This window comes from Rhinopithecus bieti, unplaced genomic scaffold (genome assembly GCF_001698545.2).
Source record: "Rhinopithecus bieti isolate Rb0 unplaced genomic scaffold, ASM169854v2 scaffold_11291, whole genome shotgun sequence".
Lineage (NCBI taxonomy): Eukaryota > Metazoa > Chordata > Mammalia > Primates > Cercopithecidae > Rhinopithecus > Rhinopithecus bieti.
Window position 1 is genome coordinate 2,206,393 of NW_016807158.1, and position 7,988 is coordinate 2,214,380.

At 36.2% G+C, this 7,988-nt stretch overlaps 1 protein-coding gene across 2 annotated transcripts in view; it reads right to left on the minus strand.

Annotated features, from left to right (window-relative positions):
• MAGI2 (membrane associated guanylate kinase, WW and PDZ domain containing 2) overlaps nt 1-7,988 on the minus strand; it is a 1,515,811-nt gene that overhangs the window by 944,397 nt on the left and 563,426 nt on the right. The window lies entirely within an intron of this gene.

Below are 7,988 nucleotides of genomic sequence, written 5' to 3' on the forward strand. Positions count from 1 at the left end.
CTAAATCTGTCAGCATCTTGATCTTGAACTTCCCAGCCTCCAGAATTAAGTTACCCAGCCTCTGCTATTTTGTTATAGTAGCTCTAAGGGAATAAGACAGTATCTAAATTTTAAATTATAAAAAATTTATATATATATATATATTTATCATTGTTTTTGCTTAACTTTTATTTTAGGTTCGGGGTACATGTGAAGGTTTGTTTCACAGGTAAACTCATTTCATGGGAGTTTGTTGCACAGATTATTTCATCATCCAGGTATTAAACCCAGTACCCAATAGTTATCTTTTCTGTTCCTCTCTCTCCTCCAACCCTCCTCACCTAAATGCTCATCAATGACAGAGTAGATAAAGAAAATGTAGTACATATACACCAGGGAATACTATGAGGCCATAAAAAAGAGCAAGATCATGTCTTTTGTGGGAACATGGATGGAGCTGGAGGATAATGATCCTTAGCAAACTAATGCAGCAAACCAAAAATTATATTTTTAATTTAAAAATGAATAAAGATTATCTTTTATAATGGATTATCATATTGTTTCTTAAAAACTGCCAATGATATTCTTAAACTGCAAGTTTACCACTTCTGTGCATTCCAATAAACATTAAATTGAACATCTACTATGTTCCAGGGAATATAAAATTGCTAGGAGCTGCCCTTGACTCTATACAGTTCATATGACAAAACAAACATGAAAATGTAGGATTACTATATTCTGTGAAAAATGACAAAACAGGTATGTACTAAGTATAGTGTGACTTCAAGGAGAAAGCAATGAACTCAACTGAGTTGGTGTGATGGTTAATACTGACTGTCAACTTGACTGGACTAAAGGATACAAAGTATTGATCCTGGGTGTGTCTATGAGGGTGTTGCCAAAGGAGATTAACATTTGAGTCAGTGGGCTGGGAAAGGCTGACCCACCCTTAATCTGGGTGGGCACAATCTAATCAGCTGCCAGTAAATATAAGCAGGCAGAAAAATGTGAAAAGGGAGACTAGCTTAGCCTTCCAGCCTACATCTTTCTCCTATGCTGGATGCTTCCTGCCCTTGAACATAGGACTCCAAGATTTTCAGTTTTGAAACTTGGACTTCCCTTGCTCCTCAGCCTGCAGATGGCCTGTTGTGGGACCTTGTGTTCATGTGAGTTAATACTTAATAAACTTCCCTTTCTCTCTCTCTCTCTCTCTCTCTTCATATATATACACATATATATTCATATACATAGATATATATATAAACTCCCCTTCATATATCTATCATACATATGAGATATGTGTATATATATATATATTCCACTAAGTCTGCCCCTCTAGAGAACCTTGACTAATACAGTTGGGCAGGGTCTGGCAAAGATTCCCAGAAAGAGAGAGAAACTGAATCCCAAAGAAGAGAGATACAGTTTGGGGGTGGAGATCAAGAGAAAGCATTTGAAGCAGAGGGAACAGCCGTTTTGAAGCATGGAGGCAAGAAACAATGTACTGACTTGATTGGAGTGCACAGTGTTCAGAACCGGATTACATCATGTGAAAAGCCTTCTGTGTTGGACTAAGCACTTCGAATATTAGCTAGAAGACAATTGACGTTGGTTTGGCTCTGTGTCCCTGTCCAAATCTCATGGTGAATTGTAATCCCCAATGTTGGAGGTGGGGCCTAATGGGAGGTGATTGGAGCATGGGAGCAGATGTCTCATGAATGGTTTAACACAATCCTCTTAGTGCTGTTCTTGTGATAGTAAGTGCATTTTCCCGAAATTTGGCTGTTTAAAAATGTGTGGTACTTTGCCTTTCTTGCTCCTGCTGCTCCAGCCATGCACAGTGCTATCTCCCCTTTTGCCTTCTGCCATGATTGTAAGTTTCCTGAGGCCTCCCCAGAAGCTGAGCAGATACCATTATGCTTCCCATACAGCCTGCAGAACTGTGAGCCAATTAAAGCTCTTTTCTTTACAAATTACCCAGTCTCTGGTATTTCTTTATGGCAGTGCAAGAATGGTCTAATGCAACAATGAAGAGTAACTCCTAGAGCATCAGTTTCTTTCCTGTCATTCTGTTCCGTCTGTCTAAAAACTCTGTTTATTCTTTCCACGTTTGTATTTAATGTCAGTGTCAACTGATTTGACTTATTGTTAAGTTCCATGGTGCATAATGAGTTAGCACGTAATTAGCAGTAATGATTTTAGTTGTGCTTCTGTCTGTAGTAGGTGGATCTAAGTATTTTATAAGTAGACAAAAGGCTTTTTTTAAAAAAAGGAAATGACAATTAAAAAGCACAATATGCATTATGCAAAGTCTATTTCTTAAACTTCCCAGATCAGTATCACCTGGAGCACGGATACAGAGTCCATGCTTCTACCCTCCCAATAGGAATCTCTAAAGGAGAAGCCTGCTACCTGTGTATTCAAGGTGACATGAATGCCTGGGAAAACTTGGGAAATACCATGTACTCCAAGGATATTTCTTCAAAGAAAGCCCGGAAAATTTAAGCATTTTGTTTGCAGATTGAGCTAATGCTAATACAAGTTCAAATTACTCACAAAGCCTCAGCAGTTATGGTTCATTGATGGTTTACTTGCCCCTTCAAATGGACTGTAAACTTTTTAAGGGCAGAGGATGTATCACTCTTAGAATCTCAGCTCCTAACACAGATAAAGGATTCAATAAACATTTATTAATATATGAATGAACAATATCATGACCACTCTCATTTTTAAAAATGGCTCTTCCTGTGTGCATTTCTAGGTGTTCAACTACAAAGCACAAATGTAACTTAGTGAATTATTAATAAGACTAAAAATTCAATTAATGAGACTTTACTTTGGAATGAATGGTGTACTTTTAAATTATTAGTAAAGTCAACAAAATACTTTTTCATTTCAAACATATATTTGTCAAATATCATAAAATATAATGTTTGTGTGAAATAATTTGATCTGTCTTTTGTGCCCCGGAGTAACTAACAATGGTTTTTCATTTCACACATATTGCATTTCACAAAAGGAACACATGATCAATCACATTGACATCTGAAATTAAAGGCATTGGAATTGATTTCCTTAATAAATACTATTCTTCATTAGGGAGGAACTCCTGATTCATGAATTTTCTCATATGTACAGAAATATATTGTTAGAGAAAAGAGATGGAGGAGTGAAAACAACTGGGCAAATATTTAAAAATGTGTCTCAGTATGGGAAAATTTTTTTTCAATAATTGACATTTAAAGGACAAAAGGTAGTATGGGCCATATTTTTCATTAACTTGACAATGTCAAAGAGACAGATCAGTTTCCTAAAGTTAAAGCAGAAGATCATGTTAATAAGGTAATGTTATTTCCTTGGAAACTATCAGAATAACAGGTAGAAAATACAGAAGTCATTTATAAAGTATTACTTTTCAAATATAAAAAAATGAATTTTGCTATTTTCAAAACTTACTTTGTTTTAAGCCATAGCTGGAGGAGTAGGTAGAGAAAATGCCCTGGAGAAATCTTTCTGCATTATCTCCACCTGTATAGAGCTTTATGTCAGGAGGTTACTATTTGCTCCCGCTATAATAATTTCAGAGGATACTACTCATGATGGAGAAAGCAGAGGGCCCAAGGTGTGAATCTCTTCTGGTGATTTAATCACAATCATTAAAGAAAACAGGATTATGAACACTGCCAGACACCAGCTGCAAATACAATATCTGAAATTTATTTTTGCAAATATACTGGCAATTTTATAACAGTTTGAATGAATACTAGGGAGAGCCTATTCAGTTGGTACATTTACTGAATTAGGCATTGAGTTCCAGAGAGTGCAATTGCTGCTAGCGTTCTATTTTAACATTCTCTTGAAAAGATGCATATAAATAAAATTATATTTTAAGCACCCTAGAGAGTCTTTATATATAGGAAAAACCTACTCTAAGTCCCTTTACAAAATAAAAATTTACTCTACTGAATGACCTCTAGATATAGATTTTTTTTCAAATTCCTGTGAATTTATAATTATTTCAAAATAAAAAGTTGAATAATAACTTACTTTCTAAAGTACCATATAGCTGGGCTTTTGTAAATTGGATTTTTTTTTTCAAAGAAGAGTATACTTGTTTTATCTCTTCTTGATTTCAACTCTTTTTATTTTTTTTAAAGAAGAGTACACTTGTTCACCATATATAGTAAGGTGACCAGCTTTTCACTCATTCAATAAATATTTATTGTGTGGATGTAGATAATAACATGGCAAGGAGTGGGGGACTGCTTTTACATAAGGTCATCAGAGCAGGAGGGTCTCTCTGAGAAGGTGATGTGAGCAGAAATGTGAAGGAAGTAGGGGAGAAAATTATGTGGATATCCGGGGAAGGAGCCTGACAATACATCTGAATATACTAATTAAGAATCATCATTACTGTAACATACGTTTTTATATAAGAGAGTTGGATTATGCGTAATCCTTGATGCACAGTTCACATGTGAACATATGGTTTAGAACTGCAACTAAAGAGAATAGCAGATGTTGTTCAAAACCTACAACTTACAGTCCAGAAGACATGGCAATGTTATTTATTTCAGCCTTAGTTCCTCATCTGTAAAACAGGAACAACAATATCTCCGGGTTTTTTTTTAAATAAATGAAATAATATATGTATAATGCTTCACACAAAATACATACTTAATGTAGTAGTGCTTATCATTTAAAAATAACAAATAAATGTAAATTAGAACTCTATCCCAATTGTTTCGAATAGCATTCACTTATTTATTCATTCAACAATATTAATTAAGACCAGACTATGTTCTAGGCACTATTATACATGATTCAAATAACAAAATTTTTGAAATTTATGGAAGACCAATGTATTTCTTACTGCATGGGGTATAAAAATAAATCATTCATAAGATAATTCAATAAATGTCACAATACAGAATACAGAGTAAATCCACCCTATCTGAGGGTCTGAGTGAAAGTTTTGCAGAGGATGGGATGCACAAAATTAAACCTTTTTGTATGAATAAGTGAAATGAAGAAACCACAGCAGGTAGAGCAGAAAGGTTGGAGTAATGTCAAATGGAAAGAAATAAGCAAACAAAATAGTTACTTTTGGAGAACTATATGTCGTTTTTTTGACACCTGTCAGTGTACCTGTAAAAAAAAGAAGTGAAGTTAGAATTGCAGGCTGGAAGGAAATAATGCAAGCTCTTTTATGTTTGAGGGCTTATACGTCACACCCAAGAACCTAGACTTTGTTCTGTGCCATTCTGAAGGTGAAGTATAGTTGGCTTTCCATTTCAAAAACTCATTTGCAGCAATGTTGGGAATGGTGTGGATGAATTTCTGATATTGGATCAAGAGACTTTAATTATACACAGTGTTTCAGAACACCCTGGCTCAAGATTTGGTGAGAAGGAGGTAAAGAGAGATACCCAGAGGTAAGAAGACAAATGTAATAAATTTCCAATTTAATTACTTAGTCTAAAGAAATTAGTGATCAGTTACACACCACTATTCAAGGCATTGGCACAATGTCATATATCAACTAAACAATGCTACTTGGTAGCTGGTTAGATATGGAAAAGAGAGGAAGAAGAAGGAGTCTAAGATATTTTTTAAAGATATAAGCTAAATGAAAGTGTAAAAGGAAGCAGAGTAAGAGGAGTAAATCTGGAGAGGAAGGTACTGAATTCAGTCTTGCAGACAAGTGAACATGTGGGCCTGGTTGCAGGAGGTATAAGTCTGGAGAAAGACAGACATTAATTTGCGCCCTGGAGGAAGTGACACAGGTAAGGGTTGAATGTGGTCTCCCCTGTAGAGCAAGTAGGAGTAGGAATCAAGCCAACTAGATAGGACTGCGAAGAGGAATAGATGGGGTGGGATAGATGGGGTGAAGGAGAAATGGTCCTTGTGATGTCTAGGATGCATCTGTTCTTCAGGGTTTTATCCTTGGCCATTTTGATGTTTTCTAACACCAACAACTAATTCTCTTGAGACCAAATGAGTGTCCAACAATTGAATTCAATCCCGATGCTATCTACCTAGAGTTAAAGTCAGATCCCACAAGATAGAAGGCTCAATCCCACAAGACTGCCCCCAATACAGAGGCCAATTGCAAGTTCTGGGCCACTTTCATATCTGACAGACACCAGCCTTAAATTGGGGGTGCTCACAGCCCCTCCTCAGATTTGATAATTTTCTAAAGGGTTCACACAACTCACAAAAGCACTTTACTTATGTTAACGGGGTTATTATAAAGGATACAACTCAGCCACAGCTAAACAGTAGAGATTCATAAGGCAAGGTGTGGGGTAAGGGGAAGAAGGGTGCATGGAGCTTCCATGCCCTCTTAGGGCATGCCACCATCTTAGTACCTGTGTGTTCACCATCCCAGAAACTCTACAAATCTCATTGTTCAAGAGTTTTTACAGAGCTCAATCTCCAGGACTCCAACTTCCTCGAAGGTGGGTGGCTGAACAGAAAATTCTACTTGGCATCTTGGCAACCATCCCTGTCATGAGTACAAACTCAGGTATGATTAAAAGGGGCTTGTTATGAATAGCAAAAGACACTTCTAGTACTCAAGAAATTCCAAGGGTTTTAGGAGCTCTGTGCCAGGAACCAGGGACAAAGACTAGATATCTATTTCTTATTATGCCAAAGCCATATTCCTTACATGTTAAGTATATTTTCTTATCAACAGCTCTCCTATTTCAATACCATATCTATGATGATAACTCCTGCAATTGTATTCCCAATTCGTGGATGAATCTAAGCTTTAAGCCTGAACAAAGTGATCTTTAAATGATCTCCACATACTTGACACTCACAACACAATTAAATAAATCTGAGACAGGCATTTGAAACAATGAAGTTTATATTTAACATCCCCAATACAATATTGTGCCCATAGTAGGTGCTCAATAAACATTTACTGATGGAATATAAATCCAGCTCTAGCTTACAGATTTATCATTTTGGCCTTAGATAAAATAGAGAACCACAGGACCAATATTTATCTCCAACATCACCACACGATAGATATCAACTTTGTATTATATTTTTGAAAAAGTTATATAACTACTGGAGACAAAGTTAAATTTTTCCATTTGAAGATGTGCTGACAGTGTAAAAGAGATTAATTATTAATATACTGAGATTATTTTTGTCTTCAAAGTCATATAACCTCATTCATTAAGGCCCAAATAATTGCATATAAGTTTAAACATCATACATATTTACAATGAAATTCATTTACAACAAATATTGAAAAGAAGGATCAAAACATAAAGAGATGTCCAAAGTGCTTATCTGCCCTTAAAAGAGAACTATTTCAATTAGGCAAGAAAAATAGCAAATTCTGGGATTATACATCTAAAAGAGTTTCATAAAAATGTGTATTAGATTCTAATGCAATAGTTGTCCCTCTTTAAGAAATTTTGGTTGGATACATTGCCTAAATTAGATATGTTAAAAAATTTTACTTTGGAAACCACTTGTCAACATTGCATACTGGAAGAGTCACACATAAACCTACCCTATCCATTTTTACTGTGTCTTTGTAATGTAGTCATGTTAAAGATGGGAACAATTCTTCTCACTCATACTTTTGTCAGAAAAAATCTAATGGTGAGGTGCTCATTCTATAAAGCAGTAGCAAGTCTTTAAGCATGTAGAACAGTAAGCAAGTATAAGAATTCATTAATACAGAACAATAAGCGGGGGAGGAACAAGATGGCCGAATAGGAACAGCTCCAGTCTCCAGCTCCCAGCACGAGCGACACAGAAGACAGGTGATTTCTTCATTTTCAACTGAGGTACTGGGTTCATCTCACTAGGGAGTGCCGGACAATCGGTGCTGGTCAGCTGCTGCAGCCCAACCAGCAAGAGCTGAATCAGGGCGAGGCATCGCCTCCCCTGGGAAGAGCAAGGGGGAAGGGAATCCCTTTTCCTAGCCAGGGGAATTGAAACACACCAGACTTGCATAATCAGGTAACTCCCCCCCCAATACT